This window comes from Rhinoderma darwinii (genome assembly GCF_050947455.1).
Source record: "Rhinoderma darwinii isolate aRhiDar2 chromosome 3 unlocalized genomic scaffold, aRhiDar2.hap1 SUPER_3_unloc_13, whole genome shotgun sequence".
In the NCBI taxonomy this organism is placed as follows: Eukaryota; Metazoa; Chordata; class Amphibia; order Anura; family Rhinodermatidae; genus Rhinoderma; species Rhinoderma darwinii.
In genome coordinates this window covers 805,339-831,477 of record NW_027461738.1, presented here as the reverse complement: position 1 = coordinate 831,477, position 26,139 = coordinate 805,339, and the positions used below count along the sequence as shown (strand labels likewise).

The 26,139-nt window shown below is 38.0% G+C and overlaps 8 non-coding genes across 8 annotated transcripts; 7 read left to right on the top strand and 1 right to left on the bottom strand.

Annotated features, from left to right (window-relative positions):
* Positions 1–209: 209 nt before the first annotated feature.
* On the bottom strand, positions 210–283 carry TRNAT-AGU (transfer RNA threonine (anticodon AGU)). The gene has a single exon. It is a non-coding gene; the product is annotated as a tRNA-Thr (tRNA).
* Positions 284–5,092: 4,809 nt separating this feature from the next.
* On the top strand, positions 5,093–5,174 carry TRNAS-UGA (transfer RNA serine (anticodon UGA)). Its single transcript has one exon. It is a non-coding gene; the product is annotated as a tRNA-Ser (tRNA).
* A 1,478-nt stretch (positions 5,175–6,652) lies between these two features.
* TRNAS-UGA (transfer RNA serine (anticodon UGA)) lies at positions 6,653–6,734 on the top strand. The gene has a single exon. It is a non-coding gene; the product is annotated as a tRNA-Ser (tRNA).
* A 1,478-nt stretch (positions 6,735–8,212) lies between these two features.
* On the top strand, positions 8,213–8,294 carry TRNAS-UGA (transfer RNA serine (anticodon UGA)). The gene has a single exon. It is a non-coding gene; the product is annotated as a tRNA-Ser (tRNA).
* A 1,478-nt stretch (positions 8,295–9,772) lies between these two features.
* Positions 9,773–9,854, top strand: TRNAS-UGA (transfer RNA serine (anticodon UGA)). The gene has a single exon. It is a non-coding gene; the product is annotated as a tRNA-Ser (tRNA).
* A 1,478-nt stretch (positions 9,855–11,332) lies between these two features.
* On the top strand, positions 11,333–11,414 carry TRNAS-UGA (transfer RNA serine (anticodon UGA)). Its single transcript has one exon. It is a non-coding gene; the product is annotated as a tRNA-Ser (tRNA).
* Positions 11,415–12,892: 1,478 nt separating this feature from the next.
* On the top strand, positions 12,893–12,974 carry TRNAS-UGA (transfer RNA serine (anticodon UGA)). The gene has a single exon. It is a non-coding gene; the product is annotated as a tRNA-Ser (tRNA).
* Positions 12,975–14,452: 1,478 nt separating this feature from the next.
* On the top strand, positions 14,453–14,534 carry TRNAS-UGA (transfer RNA serine (anticodon UGA)). The gene has a single exon. It is a non-coding gene; the product is annotated as a tRNA-Ser (tRNA).
* Positions 14,535–26,139: the final 11,605 nt, after the last annotated feature.

Here is a 26,139-nt window from a genome sequence, read left to right as displayed (position 1 = left end):
CCCACAATGGATGTTAAGCTTACTGGTCTATAATTACTTTGTATTGAACTTACTACTTATAGAAAACTCAATGACATTCATGGGGTCTCTGTCACCAATGAAAAACCCGATAGATTTTTAATCGCCTATAAATAATTTTATTCATCATATACTTTAGTTATGTAAACTTAAATAATAAACAAGTGAATAAACTAAAGCAACAAATAGCAAGGCACTGCTGAGATTTGAACTCAGGATCTCCTGTTTACTAGACAGGCGCTTTAACCAACTAAGCCACAGCACCAAAGCACTTTTCTTTTCACGGTGTCCTACCACACAGCTCAGTTCAGAGCAAAAGACTGATCTCATATTTTAGGCTAGCCCCTTAGGTGTAGTTGCCAGAAGTCTTAACAGTCAGGGTACATAAGTTGTGATGGCCGAGTGGTTAAGGCGTTGGATTTGAAATCCAATGGGGTCTCCCTGCTCAGGTTCAAGTCCTGTTCACAACGTTCTATTTTAAGAAGAGAACTTCCAGAAACATATTAAAGTTTGTCACCTATAGAAAGAGTTATTTTAATTCCATCCTCTTTGTCACTGATTAATTACATTAATAATAGTGGTTCCAGCTGTGCCCCTGGCTTACAACTCTGAAAAGCGAGCAATATTTAGAGTATAAATCACTATAACTACAGCATCCAATTTGTCCAGACTTTTATTTTTCTCTTGATAAATACAAATCAGGTTGGTTGGACAACTTCTGCCCTTAGTAAATCTCTGCTTGCTGTCAATTATAATACTATTTTCTGTCAAATACTCCTGTATATAGTCCCTTAAATGGACTCTGTCACCAGTTTATCAATTCCCAATTTCCTAACTAGCCTAATAGGCGCTATGATGCTGATAACTACAGTGTGATTTGTTGTTTTTTGTTTTAAAAACGTTTATTTGCAAAGTTATGAGCATTTATTTATATATACTAATGTAGCTCTAATAGCCAAATAGGAGATGACTCCTTTTTACTCTGGGCAGCTAATGTTTTCTGTATGACGCTGTCCAATCAGCATACAACTTCTCCCCCTTCCCTGTCCAGCAACACAGTGTGATCATATAGTACACTGCGTCCATTCCCGACTGTGTTTTCAACAGGTGATATCTTCGGTTCTGTCACAGCTAGAACTGTGATTTTGGTGTCATATGAAAGAGTAGAATCCAGTCTTTCAAATGCCACCAAATCTGTTTTTTTAGGTGGCCCACAGCCCGAGATATGGCTGTTTGAATTGATCCCCCTTCCCTGTAGCTTGAGTTTCACAATGTGTGTGAAGCAGCTTCATGCTGATAGGACAGCATCAGATGCTGAGAGTCAGCTCCACCTCAGGAGAATTGCTGCTGTTACCTCCCAGATGTCTAATAAAGGCTAAATTACATATTTAGAAAATGCTCATAACTTTGCAAATAATAAACATTTTTTTACTACAAATCACCCTGTAGTTATCAGCAGCAAAGCACCTATTAGACTAGTTAGGAGTTAGGGACCTGATAAACTGGTAACAGAGTCCCTTTAAGAGCTCTTCAAAAGTTTTTCCCACAATGGATGTTAAGCTTACTGGTCTATAATTACTTTGTATTGAACTTACTACTTATAGAATACTCAATGACATTCATGGGGTCTCTGTCACCAATGAAAAACCCGATAGATTTTTAATCGCCAATAAAGAATTTGATTCATCATATACTTTAGTTATGTAAACTTAAATAATAAACAAGTGAATAAACTAAAGCAACTGATAGCAAGGCACTGCTGAGAATTGAACTCAGGATCTCCTGTTTACTAGACAGGCACTTTAACAAACTAAGCCACAGCACCAAAGCACTTTTCTTCTCACGGTGTCCTACCACACAGCTCAGTTCAGAGCAAAAGACTGATCTCATATTTTAGGCTAGCCCCTTAGGTGTAGTTGCCAGAAGTCTTAACAGTCAGGGTACATAAGTTGTGATGGCCGAGTGGTTAAGGCATTTGAAATCCAATGGGGTCTCCCTGCACAGGTTCAAGTCCTGTTCTCAACGTTCTATTTTAATAAGAGAACTTCCAGAAACATATTAAAGTTTGTCACCTATAGAAAGAGTTATTTTAATTCCATCCTCTTTGTCACTGATTAATTACATTAATAATAGTGGTTCCAGCTGTGCCCCTGGCTTACAACTCTGAAAAGCGAGCAATATTTAGAGTATAAATCACTATAACTACAGCATCCCATTTGTCCAGACTTTTATTTTTCTCTTGATAAATACAAATCAGGTTGGTTGGACAACTTCTGCCCTTAGTAAATCTCTGCTTGCTGTCAATTATAATACTATTTTCTGTCACATACTCCTGCCCTTAGTAAATTCATTCCCTTAAATGGACTCTGTCACCAGTTTATCAATTCCCAATTTCCTAACTAGCCTAATAGGTGCTCTGATGCTGATAACAACAGTGTGATTTGTTGTTTTTTTGTTTTAAAAACGTTTATTTGCAAAGTTATGAGCATTTATTTATATATACTAATGTAGCTCTAATAGCCAAATAGGAGATGACTCCTTTTTACTCTGGGCAGCTAATGTTTTCTGTATGACGCTGTCCAATCAGCATACAACTTCTCCCCCTTCCCTGTCCAGCAACACAGTGTGATCATATAGTACACTGCGTCCATTCCCGACTGTGTTTTCAACAGGTGATATCTTCGGTTCTGTCACAGCTAGAACTGTGATTTTGGTGTCATATGAAAGAGTAGAATCCAGTCTTTCAAATGCCACCAAATCTGTTTTTTTAGGTGGCCCACAGCCCGAGATATGGCTGTTTGAATTGATCCCCCTTCCCTGTAGCTTGAGTTTCACAATGTGTGTGAAGCAGCTTCATGCTGATAGGACAGCATCAGATGCTGAGAGTCAGCTCCACCTCAGGAGAATTGCTGCTGTTACCTCCCAGATGTCTAATAAAGGCTAAATTACATATTTAGAAAATGCTCATAACTTTGCAAATAATAAACATTTTTTTACTACAAATCACCCTGTAGTTATCAGCAGCAAAGCACCTATTAGACTAGTTAGGAGTTAGGGACCTGATAAACTGGTAACAGAGTCCCTTTAAGAGCTCTTCAAAAGTTTTTCCCACAATGGATGTTAAGCTTACTGGTCTATAATTACTTTGTATTGAACTTACTACTTATAGAATACTCAATGACATTCATGGGGTCTCTGTCACCAATGAAAAACCCGATAGATTTTTAATCGCCAATAAAGAATTTGATTCATCATATACTTTAGTTATGTAAACTTAAATAATAAACAAGTGAATAAACTAAAGCAACTGATAGCAAGGCACTGCTGAGAATTGAACTCAGGATCTCCTGTTTACTAGACAGGCACTTTAACAAACTAAGCCACAGCACCAAAGCACTTTTCTTCTCACGGTGTCCTACCACACAGCTCAGTTCAGAGCAAAAGACTGATCTCATATTTTAGGCTAGCCCCTTAGGTGTAGTTGCCAGAAGTCTTAACAGTCAGGGTACATAAGTTGTGATGGCCGAGTGGTTAAGGTGTTGTATTTGAAATTCAATGGGGTCTCCCTGCACAGGTTCAAGTCCTGTTCACAACATTCTATTTTAAGAAGAGAACTTCCAGAAACATATTAAAGTTTGTCACCTATAGAAAGAGTTATTTTAATTCCATCCTCTTTGTCACTGATTAATTACATTAATAATAGTGGTTCCAGCTGTGCCCCTGGCTTACAACTCTGAAAAGCGAGCAATATTTAGAGTATAAATCACTATAACTACAGCATCCAATTTGTCCAGACTTTTATTTTTCTCTTGATAAATACAAATCAGGTTGGTTGGACAACTTCTGCCCTTAGTAAATCTCTGCTTGCTGTCAATTATAATACTATTTTCTGTCAAATACTCCTGTATATAGTCCCTTAAATGGACTCTGTCACCAGTTTATCAATTCCCAATTTCCTAACTAGCCTAATAGGCGCTATGATGCTGATAACTACAGTGTGATTTGTTGTTTTTTGTTTTAAAAACGTTTATTTGCAAAGTTATGAGCATTTATTTATATATACTAATGTAGCTCTAATAGCCAAATAGGAGATGACTCCTTTTTACTCTGGGCAGCTAATGTTTTCTGTATGACGCTGTCCAATCAGCATACAACTTCTCCCCCTTCCCTGTCCAGCAACACAGTGTGATCATATAGTACACTGCGTCCATTCCCGACTGTGTTTTCAACAGGTGATATCTTCGGTTCTGTCACAGCTAGAACTGTGATTTTGGTGTCTTATGAAAGAGTAGAATCCAGTCTTTCAAATGCCACCAAATCTGCTTTTTTTAGGTGGCCCACAGCCCGAGATATGGCTGTTTGAATTGATCCCCCTTCCCTGTAGCTTGAGTTTCACAATGTGTGTGAAGCAGCTTCATGCTGATAGGACAGCATCAGATGCTGAGAGTCAGCTCCACCTCAGGAGAATTGCTGCTGTTACCTCCCAGATGTCTAATAAAGGCTAAATTACATATTTAGAAAATGCTCATAACTTTGCAAATAATAAACATTTTTTTACTACAAATCACCCTGTAGTTATCAGCAGCAAAGCACCTATTAGACTAGTTAGGAGTTAGGGACCTGATAAACTGGTAACAGAGTCCCTTTAAGAGCTCTTCAAAAGTTTTTCCCACAATGGATGTTAAGCTTACTGGTCTATAATTACTTTGTATTGAACTTACTACTTATAGAATACTCAATGACATTCATGGGGTCTCTGTCACCAATGAAAAACCCGATAGATTTTTAATCGCCTATAAACAATTTGATTCATCATATACTTTAGTTATGTAAACTTAAATAATAAACAAGTGAATAAACTAAATCAACTGATAGCAAGGCACTGCTGAGAATTGAACTCAGGATCTCCTGTTTACTAGACAGGCACTTTAACAAACTAAGCCACAGCACCAAAGCACTTTTCTTTTCACGGTGTCCTACCACACAGCTCAGTTCAGAGCAAAAGACTGATCTCATATTTTAGGCTAGCCCCTTAGGTGTAGTTGCCAGAAGTCTTAACAGTCAGGGTACATAAGTTGTGATGGCCGAGTGGTTAAGGCGTTGGATTTGAAATCCAATGGGGTCTCCCTGCACAGGTTCAAGTCCTGTTCTCAACGTTCTATTTTAAGAAGAGAACTTCCAGAAACATATTAAAGTTTGTCACCTATAGAAAGAGTTATTTTAATTCCATCCTCTTTGTCACTGATTAATTACATTAATAATAGTGGTTCCAGCTGTGCCCCTGGCTTACAACTCTGAAAGCGAGCAATATTTAGAGTATAAATCACTATAACTACAGCATCCCATTTGTCCAGACTTTTATTTTTCTCTTGATAAATACAAATCAGGTTGGTTGGACAACTTCTGCCCTTAGTAAATCTCTGCTTGCTGTCAATTATAATACTATTTTCTGTCAAATACTCCTGTATATAGTCCCTTAAATGGACTCTGTCACCAGTTTATCAATTCCCAATTTCCTAACTAGCCTAATAGGCGCTATGATGCTGATAACTACAGTGTGATTTGTTGTTTTTTGTTTTAAAAACGTTTATTTGCAAAGTTATGAGCAATTATTTATATATACTAATGTAGCTCTAATAGCCAAATAGGAGATGACTCCTTTTTACTCTGGGCAGCTAATGTTTTCTGTATGACGCTGTCCAATCAGCATACAAATTCTCCCCCTTCCCTGTCCAGCAACACAGTGTGATCATATAGTACACTGCGTCCATTCCCGACTGTGTTTTCAACAGGTGATATCTTCGGTTCTGTCACAGCTAGAACTGTGATTTTGGTGTCATATGAAAGAGTAGAATCCAGTCTTTCAAATGCCACCAAATCTGTTTTTTTAGGTGGCCCACAGCCCGAGATATGGCTGTTTGAATTGATCCCCCTTCCCTGTAGCTTGAGTTTCACAATGTGTGTGAAGCAGCTTCATGCTGATAGGACAGCATCAGATGCTGAGAGTCAGCTCCACCTCAGGAGAATTGCTGCTGTTACCTCCCAGATGTCTAATAAAGGCTAAATTACATATTTAGAAAATGCTCATAACTTTGCAAATAATAAACATTTTTTTTACTACAAATCACCCTGTAGTTATCAGCAGCAAAGCACCTATTAGACTAGTTAGGAGTTAGGGACCTGATAAACTGGTAACAGAGTCCCTTTAAGAGCTCTTCAAAAGTTTTTCCCACAATGGATGTTAAGCTTACTGGTCTATAATTACTTTGTATTGAACTTACTACTTATAGAATACTCAATGACATTCATGGGGTCTCTGTCACCAATGAAAAACCCGATAGATTTTTAATCGCCTATAAAGAATTTGATTCATCATATACTTTAGTTATGTAAACTTAAATAATAAACAAGTGAATAAACTAAATCAACTGATAGCAAGGCACTGCTGAGAATTGAACTCAGGATCTCCTGTTTACTAGACAGGCACTTTAACAAACTAAGCCACAGCACCAAAGCACTTTTCTTCTCACGGTGTCCTACCACACAGCTCAGTTCAGAGCAAAAGACTGATCTCATATTTTAGGCTAGCCCCTTAGGTGTAGTTGCCAGAAGTCTTAACAGTCAGGGTACATAAGTTGTGATGGCCGAGTGGTTAAGGCGTTGGATTTGAAATCCAATGGGGTCTCCCTGCACAGGTTCAAGTCCTGTTCTCAACGTTCTATTTTAAGAAGAGAACTTCCAGAAACATATTAAAGTTTGTCACCTATAGAAAGAGTTATTTTAATTCCATCCTCTTTGTCACTGATTAATTACATTAATAATAGTGGTTCCAGCTGTGCCCCTGGCTTACAACTCTGAAAGCGAGCAATATTTAGAGTATAAATCACTATAACTACAGCATCCCATTTGTCCAGACTTTTATTTTTCTCTTGATAAATACAAATCAGGTTGGTTGGACAACTTCTGCCCTTAGTAAATCTCTGCTTGCTGTCAATTATAATACTATTTTCTGTCAAATACTCCTGTATATAGTCCCTTAAATGGACTCTGTCACCAGTTTATCAATTCCCAATTTCCTAACTAGCCTAATAGGCGCTATGATGCTGATAACTACAGTGTGATTTGTTGTTTTTTGTTTTAAAAACGTTTATTTGCAAAGTTATGAGCAATTATTTATATATACTAATGTAGCTCTAATAGCCAAATAGGAGATGACTCCTTTTTACTCTGGGCAGCTAATGTTTTCTGTATGACGCTGTCCAATCAGCATACAAATTCTCCCCCTTCCCTGTCCAGCAACACAGTGTGATCATATAGTACACTGCGTCCATTCCCGACTGTGTTTTCAACAGGTGATATCTTCGGTTCTGTCACAGCTAGAACTGTGATTTTGGTGTCATATGAAAGAGTAGAATCCAGTCTTTCAAATGCCACCAAATCTGTTTTTTTAGGTGGCCCACAGCCCGAGATATGGCTGTTTGAATTGATCCCCCTTCCCTGTAGCTTGAGTTTCACAATGTGTGTGAAGCAGCTTCATGCTGATAGGACAGCATCAGATGCTGAGAGTCAGCTCCACCTCAGGAGAATTGCTGCTGTTACCTCCCAGATGTCTAATAAAGGCTAAATTACATATTTAGAAAATGCTCATAACTTTGCAAATAATAAACATTTTTTTTACTACAAATCACCCTGTAGTTATCAGCAGCAAAGCACCTATTAGACTAGTTAGGAGTTAGGGACCTGATAAACTGGTAACAGAGTCCCTTTAAGAGCTCTTCAAAAGTTTTTCCCACAATGGATGTTAAGCTTACTGGTCTATAATTACTTTGTATTGAACTTACTACTTATAGAATACTCAATGACATTCATGGGGTCTCTGTCACCAATGAAAAACCCGATAGATTTTTAATCGCCTATAAAGAATTTGATTCATCATATACTTTAGTTATGTAAACTTAAATAATAAACAAGTGAATAAACTAAATCAACTGATAGCAAGGCACTGCTGAGAATTGAACTCAGGATCTCCTGTTTACTAGACAGGCACTTTAACAAACTAAGCCACAGCACCAAAGCACTTTTCTTCTCACGGTGTCCTACCACACAGCTCAGTTCAGAGCAAAAGACTGATCTCATATTTTAGGCTAGCCCCTTAGGTGTAGTTGCCAGAAGTCTTAACAGTCAGGGTACATAAGTTGTGATGGCCGAGTGGTTAAGGCGTTGGATTTGAAATCCAATGGGGTCTCCCTGCACAGGTTCAAGTCCTGTTCTCAACGTTCTATTTTAAGAAGAGAACTTCCAGAAACATATTAAAGTTTGTCACCTATAGAAAGAGTTATTTTAATTCCATCCTCTTTGTCACTGATTAATTACATTAATAATAGTGGTTCCAGCTGTGCCCCTGGCTTACAACTCTGAAAGCGAGCAATATTTAGAGTATAAATCACTATAACTACAGCATCCCATTTGTCCAGACTTTTATTTTTCTCTTGATAAATACAAATCAGGTTGGTTGGACAACTTCTGCCCTTAGTAAATCTCTGCTTGCTGTCAATTATAATACTATTTTCTGTCAAATACTCCTGTATATAGTCCCTTAAATGGACTCTGTCACCAGTTTATCAATTCCCAATTTCCTAACTAGCCTAATAGGCGCTATGATGCTGATAACTACAGTGTGATTTGTTGTTTTTTGTTTTAAAAACGTTTATTTGCAAAGTTATGAGCAATTATTTATATATACTAATGTAGCTCTAATAGCCAAATAGGAGATGACTCCTTTTTACTCTGGGCAGCTAATGTTTTCTGTATGACGCTGTCCAATCAGCATACAAATTCTCCCCCTTCCCTGTCCAGCAACACAGTGTGATCATATAGTACACTGCGTCCATTCCCGACTGTGTTTTCAACAGGTGATATCTTCGGTTCTGTCACAGCTAGAACTGTGATTTTGGTGTCATATGAAAGAGTAGAATCCAGTCTTTCAAATGCCACCAAATCTGTTTTTTTAGGTGGCCCACAGCCCGAGATATGGCTGTTTGAATTGATCCCCCTTCCCTGTAGCTTGAGTTTCACAATGTGTGTGAAGCAGCTTCATGCTGATAGGACAGCATCAGATGCTGAGAGTCAGCTCCACCTCAGGAGAATTGCTGCTGTTACCTCCCAGATGTCTAATAAAGGCTAAATTACATATTTAGAAAATGCTCATAACTTTGCAAATAATAAACATTTTTTTTACTACAAATCACCCTGTAGTTATCAGCAGCAAAGCACCTATTAGACTAGTTAGGAGTTAGGGACCTGATAAACTGGTAACAGAGTCCCTTTAAGAGCTCTTCAAAAGTTTTTCCCACAATGGATGTTAAGCTTACTGGTCTATAATTACTTTGTATTGAACTTACTACTTATAGAATACTCAATGACATTCATGGGGTCTCTGTCACCAATGAAAAACCCGATAGATTTTTAATCGCCTATAAAGAATTTGATTCATCATATACTTTAGTTATGTAAACTTAAATAATAAACAAGTGAATAAACTAAATCAACTGATAGCAAGGCACTGCTGAGAATTGAACTCAGGATCTCCTGTTTACTAGACAGGCACTTTAACAAACTAAGCCACAGCACCAAAGCACTTTTCTTCTCACGGTGTCCTACCACACAGCTCAGTTCAGAGCAAAAGACTGATCTCATATTTTAGGCTAGCCCCTTAGGTGTAGTTGCCAGAAGTCTTAACAGTCAGGGTACATAAGTTGTGATGGCCGAGTGGTTAAGGCGTTGGATTTGAAATCCAATGGGGTCTCCCTGCACAGGTTCAAGTCCTGTTCTCAACGTTCTATTTTAAGAAGAGAACTTCCAGAAACATATTAAAGTTTGTCACCTATAGAAAGAGTTATTTTAATTCCATCCTCTTTGTCACTGATTAATTACATTAATAATAGTGGTTCCAGCTGTGCCCCTGGCTTACAACTCTGAAAGCGAGCAATATTTAGAGTATAAATCACTATAACTACAGCATCCCATTTGTCCAGACTTTTATTTTTCTCTTGATAAATACAAATCAGGTTGGTTGGACAACTTCTGCCCTTAGTAAATCTCTGCTTGCTGTCAATTATAATACTATTTTCTGTCAAATACTCCTGTATATAGTCCCTTAAATGGACTCTGTCACCAGTTTATCAATTCCCAATTTCCTAACTAGCCTAATAGGCGCTATGATGCTGATAACTACAGTGTGATTTGTTGTTTTTTGTTTTAAAAACGTTTATTTGCAAAGTTATGAGCAATTATTTATATATACTAATGTAGCTCTAATAGCCAAATAGGAGATGACTCCTTTTTACTCTGGGCAGCTAATGTTTTCTGTATGACGCTGTCCAATCAGCATACAACTTCTCCCCCTTCCCTGTCCAGCAACACAGTGTGATCATATAGTACACTGCGTCCATTCCCGACTGTGTTTTCAACAGGTGATATCTTCGGTTCTGTCACAGCTAGAACTGTGATTTTGGTGTCATATGAAAGAGTAGAATCCAGTCTTTCAAATGCCACCAAATCTGTTTTTTTAGGTGGCCCACAGCCCGAGATATGGCTGTTTGAATTGATCCCCCTTCCCTGTAGCTTGAGTTTCACAATGTGTGTGAAGCAGCTTCATGCTGATAGGACAGCATCAGATGCTGAGAGTCAGCTCCACCTCAGGAGAATTGCTGCTGTTACCTCCCAGATGTCTAATAAAGGCTAAATTACATATTTAGAAAATGCTCATAACTTTGCAAATAATAAACATTTTTTTTACTACAAATCACCCTGTAGTTATCAGCAGCAAAGCACCTATTAGACTAGTTAGGAGTTAGGGACCTGATAAACTGGTAACAGAGTCCCTTTAAGAGCTCTTCAAAAGTTTTTCCCACAATGGATGTTAAGCTTACTGGTCTATAATTACTTTGTATTGAACTTACTACTTATAGAATACTCAATGACATTCATGGGGTCTCTGTCACCAATGAAAAACCCGATAGATTTTTAATCGCCTATAAAGAATTTGATTCATCATATACTTTAGTTATGTAAACTTAAATAATAAACAAGTGAATAAACTAAATCAACTGATAGCAAGGCACTGCTGAGAATTGAACTCAGGATCTCCTGTTTACTAGACAGGCACTTTAACAAACTAAGCCACAGCACCAAAGCACTTTTCTTCTCACGGTGTCCTACCACACAGCTCAGTTCAGAGCAAAAGACTGATCTCATATTTTAGGCTAGCCCCTTAGGTGTAGTTGCCAGAAGTCTTAACAGTCAGGGTACATAAGTTGTGATGGCCGAGTGGTTAAGGCGTTGGATTTGAAATCCAATGGGGTCTCCCTGCACAGGTTCAAGTCCTGTTCTCAACGTTCTATTTTAAGAAGAGAACTTCCAGAAACATATTAAAGTTTGTCACCTATAGAAAGAGTTATTTTAATTCCATCCTCTTTGTCACTGATTAATTACATTAATAATAGTGGTTCCAGCTGTGCCCCTGGCTTACAACTCTGAAAGCGAGCAATATTTAGAGTATAAATCACTATAACTACAGCATCCCATTTGTCCAGACTTTTATTTTTCTCTTGATAAATACAAATCAGGTTGGTTGGACAACTTCTGCCCTTAGTAAATCTCTGCTTGCTGTCAATTATAATACTATTTTCTGTCAAATACTCATGTATATAGTCCCTTAAATGGACTCTGTCACCAGTTTATCAATTCCCAATTTCCTAACTAGCCTAATAGGCGCTATGATGCTGATAACTACAGTGTGATTTGTTGTTTTTTGTTTTAAAAACGTTTATTTGCAAAGTTATGAGCAATTATTTATATATACTAATGTAGCTCTAATAGCCAAATAGGAGATGACTCCTTTTTACTCTGGGCAGCTAATGTTTTCTGTATGACGCTGTCCAATCAGCATACAACTTCTCCCCCTTCCCTGTCCAGCAACACAGTGTGATCATATAGTACACTGCGTCCATTCCCGACTGTGTTTTCAACAGGTGATATCTTCGGTTCTGTCACAGCTAGAACTGTGATTTTGGTGTCATATGAAAGAGTAGAATCCAGTCTTTCAAATGCCACCAAATCTGTTTTTTTAGGTGGCCCACAGCCCGAGATATGGCTGTTTGAATTGATCCCCCTTCCCTGTAGCTTGAGTTTCACAATGTGTGTGAAGCAGCTTCATGCTGATAGGACAGCATCAGATGCTGAGAGTCAGCTCCACCTCAGGAGAATTGCTGCTGTTACCTCCCAGATGTCTAATAAAGGCTAAATTACATATTTAGAAAATGCTCATAACTTTGCAAATAATAAACATTTTTTTTACTACAAATCACCCTGTAGTTATCAGCAGCAAAGCACCTATTAGACTAGTTAGGAGTTAGGGACCTGATAAACTGGTAACAGAGTCCCTTTAAGAGCTCTTCAAAAGTTTTTCCCACAATGGATGTTAAGCTTACTGGTCTATAATTACTTTGTATTGAACTTACTACTTATAGAATACTCAATGACATTCATGGGGTCTCTGTCACCAATGAAAAACCCGATAGATTTTTAATCGCCTATAAAGAATTTGATTCATCATATACTTTAGTTATGTAAACTTAAATAATAAACAAGTGAATAAACTAAATCAACTGATAGCAAGGCACTGCTGAGAATTGAACTCAGGATCTCCTGTTTACTAGACAGGCACTTTAACAAACTAAGCCACAGCACCAAAGCACTTTTCTTCTCACGGTGTCCTACCACACAGCTCAGTTCAGAGCAAAAGACTGATCTCATATTTTAGGCTAGCCCCTTAGGTGTAGTTGCCAGAAGTCTTAACAGTCAGGGTACATAAGTTGTGATGGCCGAGTGGTTAAGGCGTTGGATTTGAAATCCAATGGGGTCTCCCTGCACAGGTTCAAGTCCTGTTCTCAACGTTCTATTTTAAGAAGAGAACTTCCAGAAACATATTAAAGTTTGTCACCTATAGAAAGAGTTATTTTAATTCCATCCTCTTTGTCACTGATTAATTACATTAATAATAGTGGTTCCAGCTGTGCCCCTGGCTTACAACTCTGAAAGCGAGCAATATTTAGAGTATAAATCACTATAACTACAGCATCCCATTTGTCCAGACTTTTATTTTTCTCTTGATAAATACAAATCAGGTTGGTTGGACAACTTCTGCCCTTAGTAAATCTCTGCTTGCTGTCAATTATAATACTATTTTCTGTCAAATACTCATGTATATAGTCCCTTAAATGGACTCTGTCACCAGTTTATCAATTCCCAATTTCCTAACTAGCCTAATAGGCGCTATGATGCTGATAACTACAGTGTGATTTGTTGTTTTTTGTTTTAAAAACGTTTATTTGCAAAGTTATGAGCAATTATTTATATATACTAATGTAGCTCTAATAGCCAAATAGGAGATGACTCCTTTTTACTCTGGGCAGCTAATGTTTTCTGTATGACGCTGTCCAATCAGCATACAACTTCTCCCCCTTCCCTGTCCAGCAACACAGTGTGATCATATAGTACACTGCGTCCATTCCCGACTGTGTTTTCAACAGGTGATATCTTCGGTTCTGTCACAGCTAGAACTGTGATTTTGGTGTCATATGAAAGAGTAGAATCCAGTCTTTCAAATGCCACCAAATCTGTTTTTTTAGGTGGCCCACAGCCCGAGATATGGCTGTTTGAATTGATCCCCCTTCCCTGTAGCTTGAGTTTCACAATGTGTGTGAAGCAGCTTCATGCTGATAGGACAGCATCAGATGCTGAGAGTCAGCTCCACCTCAGGAGAATTGCTGATGTTACCTCCCAGATGTCTAATAAAGGCTAAATTACATATTTAGAAAATGCTCATAACTTTGCAAATAATAAACATTTTTTTTACTACAAATCACCCTGTAGTTATCAGCAGCAAAGCACCTATTAGACTAGTTAGGAGTTAGGGACCTGATAAACTGGTAACAGAGTCCCTTTAAGAGCTCTTCAAAAGTTTTTCCCACAATGGATGTTAAGCTTACTGGTCTATAATTACTTTGTATTGAACTTACTACTTATAGAATACTCAATGACATTCATGGGGTCTCTGTCACCAATGAAAAACCCGATAGATTTTTAATCGCCTATAAAGAATTTGATTCATCATATACTTTAGTTATGTAAACTTAAATAATAAACAAGTGAATAAACTAAATCAACTGATAGCAAGGCACTGCTGAGAATTGAACTCAGGATCTCCTGTTTACTAGACAGGCACTTTAACAAACTAAGCCACAGCACCAAAGCACTTTTCTTCTCACGGTGTCCTACCACACAGCTCAGTTCAGAGCAAAAGACTGATCTCATATTTTAGGCTAGCCCCTTAGGTGTAGTTGCCAGAAGTCTTAACAGTCAGGGTACATAAGTTGTGATGGCCGAGTGGTTAAGGCGTTGGATTTGAAATCCAATGGGGTCTCCCTGCACAGGTTCAAGTCCTGTTCTCAACGTTCTATTTTAAGAAGAGAACTTCCAGAAACATATTAAAGTTTGTCACCTATAGAAAGAGTTATTTTAATTCCATCCTCTTTGTCACTGATTAATTACATTAATAATAGTGGTTCCAGCTGTGCCCCTGGCTTACAACTCTGAAAGCGAGCAATATTTAGAGTATAAATCACTATAACTACAGCATCCCATTTGTCCAGACTTTTATTTTTCTCTTGATAAATACAAATCAGGTTGGTTGGACAACTTCTGCCCTTAGTAAATCTCTGCTTGCTGTCAATTATAATACTATTTTCTGTCAAATACTCCTGTATATAGTCCCTTAAATGGACTCTGTCACCAGTTTATCAATTCCCAATTTCCTAACTAGCCTAATAGGCGCTATGATGCTGATAACTACAGTGTGATTTGTTGTTTTTTGTTTTAAAAACGTTTATTTGCAAAGTTATGAGCAATTATTTATATATACTAATGTAGCTCTAATAGCCAAATAGGAGATGACTCCTTTTTACTCTGGGCAGCTAATGTTTTCTGTATGACGCTGTCCAATCAGCATACAACTTCTCCCCCTTCCCTGTCCAGCAACACAGTGTGATCATATAGTACACTGCGTCCATTCCCGACTGTGTTTTCAACAGGTGATATCTTCGGTTCTGTCACAGCTAGAACTGTGATTTTGGTGTCATATGAAAGAGTAGAATCCAGTCTTTCAAATGCCACCAAATCTGTTTTTTTAGGTGGCCCACAGCCCGAGATATGGCTGTTTGAATTGATCCCCCTTCCCTGTAGCTTGAGTTTCACAATGTGTGTGAAGCAGCTTCATGCTGATAGGACAGCATCAGATGCTGAGAGTCAGCTCCACCTCAGGAGAATTGCTGATGTTACCTCCCAGATGTCTAATAAAGGCTAAATTACATATTTAGAAAATGCTCATAACTTTGCAAATAATAAACATTTTTTTACTACAAATCACCCTGTAGTTATCAGCAGCAAAGCACCTATTAGACTAGTTAGGAGTTAGGGACCTGATAAACTGGTAACAGAGTCCCTTTAAGAGCTCTTCAAAAGTTTTTCCCACAATGGATGTTAAGCTTACTGGTCTATAATTACTTTGTATTGAACTTACTACTTATAGAATACTCAATGACATTCATGGGGTCTCTGTCACCAATGAAAAACCCGATAGATTTTTAATCGCCTATAAAGAATTTGATTCATCATATACTTTAGTTATGTAAACTTAAATAATAAACAAGTGAATAAACTAAATCAACTGATAGCAAGGCACTGCTGAGAATTGAACTCAGGATCTCCTGTTTACTAGACAGGCACTTTAACAAACTAAGCCACAGCACCAAAGCACTTTTCTTCTCACGGTGTCCTACCACACAGCTCAGTTCAGAGCAAAAGACTGATCTCATATTTTAGGCTAGCCCCTTAGGTGTAGTTGCCAGAAGTCTTAACAGTCAGGGTACATAAGTTGTGATGGCCGAGTGGTTAAGGCGTTGGGTTTGAAATCCAATGGGGTCTCCCTGCACAGGTTCAAGTCCTGTTCTCAACGTTCTATTCTAAGAAGAGAACTTCCAGAAACATATTAAAGTTTGTCACCTATAGAAAGAGTTATTTTAATTCCATCCTCTTTGTCACTGATTAATTACATTAATAATAGTGGTTCCAGCTGTGCCCCAGGCTTACAACTCTGAAAGCGAGCAATATTTAGAGTATAAATCACTATAACTACAGCATCCCATTTGTCCAGACTTTTATTTTTCTCTTGATAAATACAAATCAGGTTGGTTGGACAACTTCTGCCCTTAGTAAATCTCTGCTTGCTGTCAATTATAATACTATTTTCTGTCAAATACTCCTGTATATAGTCCCTTAAATGGACTCTGTCACCAGTTTATCAATTCCCAATTTCCTAACTAGCCTAATAGGCGCTATGATGCTGATAACTACAGTGTGATTTGTTGTTTTTTGTTTTAAAAACGTTTATTTGCAAAGTTATGAGCAATTATTTATATATACTAATGTAGCTCTAATAGCCAAATAGGAGATGACTCCTTTTTACTCTGGGCAGCTAATGTTTTCTGTATGACGCTGTCCAATCAGCATACAACTTCTCCCCCTTCCCTGTCCAGCAACACAGTGTGATCATATAGTACACTGCGTCCATTCCCGACTGTGTTTTCAACAGGTGATATATTCGGTTCTGTCACAGCTAGAACTGTGATTTTGGTGTCATATGAAAGAGTAGAATCCAGTCTTTCAAATGCCACCAAATCTGTTTTTTTAGGTGGCCCACAGCCCGAGATATGGCTGTTTGAATTGATCCCCCTTCCCTGTAGCTTGAGTTTCACAATGTGTGTGAAGCAGCTTCATGCTGATAGGACAGCATCAGATGCTGAGAGTCAGCTCCACCTCAGGAGAATTGCTGATGTTACCTCCCAGATGTCTAATAAAGGCTAAATTACATATTTAGAAAATGCTCATAACTTTGCAAATAATAAACATTTTTTTACTACAAATCACCCTGTAGTTATCAGCAGCAAAGCACCTATTAGACTAGTTAGGAGTTAGGGACCTGATAAACTGGTAACAGAGTCCCTTTAAGAGCTCTTCAAAAGTTTTTCCCACAATGGATGTTAAGCTTACTGGTCTATAATTACTTTGTATTGAACTTACTACTTATAGAATACTCAATGACATTCATGGGGTCTCTGTCACCAATGAAAAACCCGATAGATTTTTAATCGCCTATAAAGAATTTGATTCATCATATACTTTAGTTATGTAAACTTAAATAATAAACAAGTGAATAAACTAAATCAACTGATAGCAAGGCACTGCTGAGAATTGAACTCAGGATCTCCTGTTTACTAGACAGGCACTTTAACAAACTAAGCCACGGCACCAAAGCACTTTTCTTCTCACGGTGTCCTACCACACAGCTCAGTTCAGAGCAAAAGACTGATCTCATATTTTAGGCTAGCCCCTTAGGTGTAGTTGCCAGAAGTCTTAACAGTCAGGGTACATAAGTTGTGATGGCCGAGTGGTTAAGGCGTTGGATTTGAAATCCAATGGGGTCTCCCTGCACAGATTCAAGTCCTGTTCTCAACGTTCTATTTTAAGAAGAGAACTTCCAGAAACATATTAAAGTTTGTCACCTATAGAAAGAGTTATTTTAATTCCATCCTCTTTGTCACTGATTAATTACATTAATAATAGTGGTTCCAGCTGTGCCCCTGGCTTACAACTCTGAAAGCGAGCAATATTTAGAGTATAAATCACTATAACTACAGCATCCCATTTGTCCAGACTTTTATTTTTCTCTTGATAAATACAAATCAGGTTGGTTGGACAACTTCTGCCCTTAGTAAATCTCTGCTTGCTGTCAATTATAATACTATTTTCTGTCAAATACTCCTGTATATAGTCCCTTAAATGGACTCTGTCACCAGTTTATCAATTCCCAATTTCCTAACTAGCCTAATAGGCGCTATGATGCTGATAACTACAGTGTGATTTGTTGTTTTTTGTTTTAAAAACGTTTATTTGCAAAGTTATGAGCAATTATTTATATATACTAATGTAGCTCTAATAGCCAAATAGGAGATGACTCCTTTTTACTCTGGGCAGCTAATGTTTTCTGTATGACGCTGTCCAATCAGCATACAACTTCTCCCCCTTCCCTGTCCAGCAACACAGTGTGATCATATAGTACACTGCGTCCATTCCCGACTGTGTTTTCAACAGGTGATATCTTCGGTTCTGTCACAGCTAGAACTTTGATTTTGGTGTCTTATGAAAGAGTAGAATCCAGTCTTTCAAATGCCACCAAATCTGCTTTTTTTAGGTGGCCCACAGCCCGAGATATGGCTGTTTGAATTGATCCCCCTTCCCTGTAGCTTGAGTTTCACAATGTGTGTGAAGCAGCTTCATGCTGATAGGACAGCATCAGATGCTGAGAGTCAGCTCCACCTCAGGAGAATTGCTGCTGTTACCTCCCAGATGTCTAATAAAGGCTAAATTACATATTTAGAAAATGCTCATAACTTTGCAAATAATAAACATTTTTTTACTACAAATCACCCTGTAGTTATCAGCAGCAAAGCACCTATTAGACTAGTTAGGAGTTAGGGACCTGATAAACTGGTAACAGAGTCCCTTTAAGAGCTCTTCAAAAGTTTTTCCCACAATGGATGTTAAGCTTACTGGTCTATAATTACTTTGTATTGAACTTACTACTTATAGAATACTCAATGACATTCATGGGGTCTCTGTCACCAATGAAAAACCCGATAGATTTTTAATCGCCTATAAAGAATTTGATTCATCATATACTTTAGTTATGTAAACTTAAATAATAAACAAGTGAATAAACTAAATCAACTGATAGCAAGGCACTGCTGAGAATTGAACTCAGGATCTCCTGTTTACTAGACAGGCACTTTAACAAACTAAGCCACAGCACCAGAGCACTTTTCTTCTCACGGTGTCCTACCACACAGCTCAGTTCAGAGCAAAAGACTGATCTCATATTTTAGGCTAGCCCCTTAGGTGTAGTTGCCAGAAGTCTTAACAGTCTGGGTACATAAGTTGTGATTGCCGAGTGGTTAAGGCATTGGATTTGAAATCCAATGGGGTCTCCCTGCACAGGTTCAAGTCCTGTTCTCAACGTTCTATTTTAAGAAGAGAACTTCCAGAAACATATTAAAGTTTGTCACCTATAGAAAGAGTTATTTTAATTCCATCCTCTTTGTCACTGATTAATTACATTAATAATAGTGGTTCCAGCTGTGCCCCTGGCTTACAACTCTGAAAAGCGAGCAATATTTAGAGTATAAATCACTATAACTACAGCATCCCATTTGTCCAGACTTTTATTTTTCTCTTGATAAATACAAATCAGGTTGGTTGGACAACTTCTGCCCTTAGTAAATCTCTGCTTGCTGTCAATTATAATACTATTTTCTGTCAAATACTCCTGTATATAGTCCCTTAAATGGACTCTGTCACCAGTTTATCAATTCCCAATTTCCTAACTAGCCTAATAGGCGCTATGATGCTGATAACTACAGTGTGATTTGTTGTTTTTTGTTTTAAAAACGTTTATTTGCAAAGTTATGAGCAATTATTTATATATACTAATGTAGCTCTAATAGCCAAATAGGAGATGACTCCTTTTTACTCTGGGCAGCTAATGTTTTCTGTATGACGCTGTCCAATCAGCATACAACTTCTCCCCCTTCCCTGTCCAGCAACACAGTGTGATCATATAGTACACTGCGTCCATTCCCGACTGTGTTTTCAACAGGTGATATCTTCGGTTCTGTCACAGCTAGAACTGTGATTTTGGTGTCATATGAAAGAGTAGAATCCAGTCTTTCAAATGCCACCAAATCTGTTTTTTTAGGTGGCCCACAGCCCGAGATATGGCTGTTTGAATTGATCCCCCTTCCCTGTAGCTTGAGTTTCACAATGTGTGTGAAGCAGCTTCATGCTGATAGGGCAGCATCAGATGCTGAGAGTCAGCTCCACCTCAGGAGAATTGCTGATGTTACCTCCCAGATGTCTAATAAAGGCTAAATTACATATTTAGAAAATGCTCATAACTTTGCAAATAATAAACATTTTTTTACTACAAATCACCCTGTAGTTATCAGCAGCAAAGCACCTATTAGACTAGTTAGGAGTTAGGGACCTGATAAACTGGTAACAGAGTCCCTTTAAGAGCTCTTCAAAAGTTTTTCCCACAATGGATGTTAAGCTTACTGGTCTATAATTACTTTGTATTGAACTTACTACTTATAGAAAACTCAATGACATTCATGGGGTCTCTGTCACCAATGAAAAACCCGATAGATTTTTAATCGCCTATAAATAATTTTATTCATCATATACTTTAGTTATGTAAACTTAAATAATAAACAAGTGAATAAACTAAAGCAACAAATAGCAAGGCACTGCTGAGATTTGAACTCAGGATCGCCTGTTTACTAGACAGGCGCTTTAACCAACTAAGCCACAGCACCAAAGCACTTTTCTTCTCGCGGTGTCCTACCACACAGCTCAGTTCAGAGCAAAAGACTGATCTCATATTTTAGGCTAGCCCCTTAGGTGTAGTTGCCAGAAGTCTTAACAGTCAGGGTACATAAGTTGTGATGGCCGAGTGGTTAAGGCGTTGGATTTGAAATCCAATGGGGTCTCCCTGCTCAGGTTCAAGTCCTGTTCACAACGTTCAATTTTAAGAAGAGAACTTCCAGAAACATATTAAAGTTTGTCACCTATAGAAAGAGTTATTTTAATTCCATCCTCTTTGTCACTGATTAATTACATTAATAATAGTGGTTCCAGCTGTGCCCCTGGCTTACAACTCTGAAAAGCGAGCAATATTTAGAGTATAAATCACTATAACTACAGCATCCAATTTGTCCAGACTTTTATTTTTCTCTTGATAAATACAAATCAGGTTGGTTGGACAACTTCTGCCCTTAGTAAATCTCTGCTTGCTGTCAATTATAATACTATTTTCTGTCAAATACTCCTGTATATAGTCCCTTAAATGGACTCTGTCACCAGTTTATCAATTCCCAATTTCCTAACTAGCCTAATAGGCGCTATGATGCTGATAACTACAGTGTGATTTGTTGTTTTTTGTTTTAAAAACGTTTATTTGCAAAGTTATGAGCATTTATTTATATATACTAATGTAGCTCTAATAGCCAAATAGGAGATGACTCCTTTTTACTCTGGGCAGCTAATGTTTTCTGTATGACGCTGTCCAATCAGCATACAACTTCTCCCCCTTCCCTGTCCAGCAACACAGTGTGATCATATAGTACACTGCGTCCATTCCCGACTGTGTTTTCAACAGGTGATATCTTCGGTTCTGTCACAGCTAGAACTGTGATTTTGGTGTCTTATGAAAGAGTAGAATCCAGTCTTTCAAATGCCACCAAATCTGCTTTTTTTAGGTGGCCCACAGCCCGAGATATGGCTGTTTGAATTGATCCCCCTTCCCTGTAGCTTGAGTTTCACAATGTGTGTGAAGCAGCTTCATGCTGATAGGACAGCATCAGATGCTGAGAGACAGCTCCACCTCAGGAGAATTGCTGCTGTTACCTCCCAGAGGTCTAATAAAGGCTAAATTACATATTTAGAAAATGCTCATAACTTTGCAAATAATAAACATTTTTTTACTACAAATCACCCTGTAGTTATCAGCAGCAAAGCACCTATTAGACTAGTTAGGAGTTAGGGACCTGATAAACTGGTAACAGAGTCCCTTTAAGAGCTCTTCAAAAGTTTTTCCCACAATGGATGTTAAGCTTACTGGTCTATAATTACTTTGTATTGAACTTACTACTTATAGAATACTCAATGACATTCATGGGGTCTCTGTCACCAATGAAAAACCCGATAGATTTTTAATCGCCTATAAAGAATTTGATTCATCATATACTTTAGTTATGTAAACTTAAATAATAAACAAGTGAATAAACTAAATCAACTGATAGCAAGGCACTGCTGAGAATTGAACTCAGGATCTCCTGTTTACTAGACAGGCACTTTAACAAACTAAGCCACAGCACCAAAGCACTTTTCTTCTCACGGTGTCCTACCACACAGCTCAGTTCAGAGCAAAAGACTGATCTCATATTTTAGGCTAGCCCCTTAGGTGTAGTTGCCAGAAGTCTTAACAGTCAGGGTACATAAGTTGTGATGGCCGAGTGGTTAAGGCATTGGATTTGAAATCCAATGGGGTCTCCCTGCACAGGTTCAAGTCCTGTTCTCAACGTTCTATTTTAAGAAGAGAACTTCCAGAAACATATTAAAGTTTGTCACCTATAGAAAGAGTTATTTTAATTCCATCCTCTTTGTCACTGATTAATTACATTAATAATAGTGGTTCCAGCTGTGCCCCTGGCTTACAACTCTGAAAAGCGAGCAATATTTAGAGTATAAATCACTATAACTACAGCATCCCATTTGTCCAGACTTTTATTTTTCTCTTGATAAATACAAATCAGGTTGGTTGGACAACTTCTGCCCTTAGTAAATCTCTGCTTGCTGTCAATTATAATACTATTTTCTGTCAAATACTCCTGTATATAGTCCCTTAAATGGACTCTGTCACCAGTTTATCAATTCCCAATTTCCTAACTAGCCTAATAGGCGCTATGATGCTGATAACTACAGTGTGATTTGTTGTTTTTTGTTTTAAAAACGTTTATTTGCAAAGTTATGAGCAATTATTTATATATACTAATGTAGCTCTAATAGCCAAATAGGAGATGACTCCTTTTTACTCTGGGCAGCTAATGTTTTCTGTATGACGCTGTCCAATCAGCATACAACTTCTCCCCCTTCCCTGTCCAGCAACACAGTGTGATCATATAGTACACTGCGTCCATTCCCGACTGTGTTTTCAACAGGTGATATCTTCGGTTCTGTCACAGCTAGAACTGTGATTTTGGTGTCTTATGAAAGAGTAGAATCCAGTCTTTCAAATGCCACCAAATCTGCTTTTTTTAGGTGGCCCACAGCCCGAGATATGGCTGTTTGAATTGATCCCCCTTCCCTGTAGCTTGAGTTTCACAATGTGTGTGAAGCAGCTTCATGCTGATAGGACAGCATCAGATGCTGAGAGTCAGCTCCACCTCAGGAGAATTGCTGCTGTTACCTCCCAGATGTCTAATAAAGGCTAAATTACATATTTAGAAAATGCTCATAACTTTGCAAATAATAAACATTTTTTTACTACAAATCACCCTGTAGTTATCAGCAGCAAAGCACCTATTAGACTAGTTAGGAGTTAGGGACCTGATAAACTGGTAACAGAGTCCCTTTAAGAGCTCTTCAAAAGTTTTTCCCACAATGGATGTTAAGCTTACTGGTCTATAATTACTTTGTATTGAACTTACTACTTATAGAATACTCAATGACATTCATGGGGTCTCTGTCACCAATGAAAAACCCGATAGATTTTTAATCGCCTATAAAGAATTTGATTCATCATATACTTTAGTTATGTAAACTTAAATAATAAACAAGTGAATAAACTAAATCAACTGATAGCAAGGCACTGCTGAGAATTGAACTCAGGATCTCCTGTTTACTAGACAGGCACTTTAACAAACTAAGCCACAGCACCAAAGCACTTTTCTTCTCACGGTGTCCTACCACACAGCTCAGTTCAGAGCAAAAGACTGATCTCATATTTTAGGCTAGCCCCTTAGGTGTAGTTGCCAGAAGTCTTAACAGTCAGGGTACATAAGTTGTGATGGCCGAGTGGTTAAGGCATTGGATTTGAAATCCAATGGGGTCTCCCTGCACAGGTTCAAGTCCTGTTCTCAACGTTCTATTTTAAGAAGAGAACTTCCAGAAACATATTAAAGTTTGTCACCTATAGAAAGAGTTATTTTAATTCCATCCTCTTTGTCACTGATTAATTACATTAATAATAGTGGTTCCAGCTGTGCCCCTGGCTTACAACTCTGAAAAGCGAGCAATATTTAGAGTATAAATCACTATAACTACAGCATCCCATTTGTCCAGACTTTTATTTTTCTCTTGATAAATACAAATCAGGTTGGTTGGACAACTTCTGCCCTTAGTAAATCTCTGCTTGCTGTCAATTATAATACTATTTTCTGTCAAATACTCCTGTATATAGTCCCTTAAATGGACTCTGTCACCAGTTTATCAATTCCCAATTTCCTAACTAGCCTAATAGGCGCTATGATGCTGATAACTACAGTGTGATTTGTTGTTTTTTGTTTTAAAAACGTTTATTTGCAAAGTTATGAGCAATTATTTATATATACTAATGTAGCTCTAATAGCCAAATAGGAGATGACTCCTTTTTACTCTGGGCAGCTAATGTTTTCTGTATGACGCTGTCCAATCAGCATACAACTTCTCCCCCTTCCCTGTCCAGCAACACAGTGTGATCATATAGTACACTGCGTCCATTCCCGACTGTGTTTTCAACAGGTGATATCTTCGGTTCTGTCACAGCTAGAACTGTGATTTTGGTGTCTTATGAAAGAGTAGAATCCAGTCTTTCAAATGCCACCAAATCTGCTTTTTTTAGGTGGCCCACAGCCCGAGATATGGCTGTTTGAATTGATCCCCCTTCCCTGTAGCTTGAGTTTCACAATGTGTGTGAAGCAGCTTCATGCTGATAGGACAGCATCAGATGCTGAGAGTCAGCTCCACCTCAGGAGAATTGCTGCTGTTACCTCCCAGATGTCTAATAAAGGCTAAATTACATATTTAGAAAATGCTCATAACTTTGCAAATAATAAACATTTTTTTACTACAAATCACCCTGTAGTTATCAGCAGCAAAGCACCTATTAGACTAGTTAGGAGTTAGGGACCTGATAAACTGGTAACAGAGTCCCTTTAAGAGCTCTTCAAAAGTTTTTCCCACAATGGATGTTAAGCTTACTGGTCTATAATTACTTTGTATTGAACTTACTACTTATAGAATACTCAATGACATTCATGGGGTCTCTGTCACCAATGAAAAACCCGATAGATTTTTAATCGCCTATAAAGAATTTGATTCATCATATACTTTAGTTATGTAAACTTAAATAATAAACAAGTGAATAAACTAAATCAACTGATAGCAAGGCACTGCTGAGAATTGAACTCAGGATCTCCTGTTTACTAGACAGGCACTTTAACAAACTAAGCCACAGCACCAAAGCACTTTTCTTCTCACGGTGTCCTACCACACAGCTCAGTTCAGAGCAAAAGACTGATCTCATATTTTAGGCTAGCCCCTTAGGTGTAGTTGCCAGAAGTCTTAACAGTCAGGGTACATAAGTTGTGATGGCCGAGTGGTTAAGGCATTGGATTTGAAATCCAATGGGGTCTCCCTGCACAGGTTCAAGTCCTGTTCTCAACGTTCTATTTTAAGAAGAGAACTTCCAGAAACATATTAAAGTTTGTCACCTATAGAAAGAGTTATTTTAATTCCATCCTCTTTGTCACTGATTAATTACATTAATAATAGTGGTTCCAGCTGTGCCCCTGGCTTACAACTCTGAAAAGCGAGCAATATTTAGAGTATAAATCACTATAACTACAGCATCCCATTTGTCCAGACTTTTATTTTTCTCTTGATAAATACAAATCAGGTTGGTTGGACAACTTCTGCCCTTAGTAAATCTCTGCTTGCTGTCAATTATAATACTATTTTCTGTCAAATACTCCTGTATATAGTCCCTTAAATGGACTCTGTCACCAGTTTATCAATTCCCAATTTCCTAACTAGCCTAATAGGCGCTATGATGCTGATAACTACAGTGTGATTTGTTGTTTTTTGTTTTAAAAACGTTTATTTGCAAAGTTATGAGCAATTATTTATATATACTAATGTAGCTCTAATAGCCAAATAGGAGATGACTCCTTTTTACTCTGGGCAGCTAATGTTTTCTGTATGACGCTGTCCAATCAGCATACAACTTCTCCCCCTTCCCTGTCCAGCAACACAGTGTGATCATATAGTACACTGCGTCCATTCCCGACTGTGTTTTCAACAGGTGATATCTTCGGTTCTGTCACAGCTAGAACTGTGATTTTGGTGTCT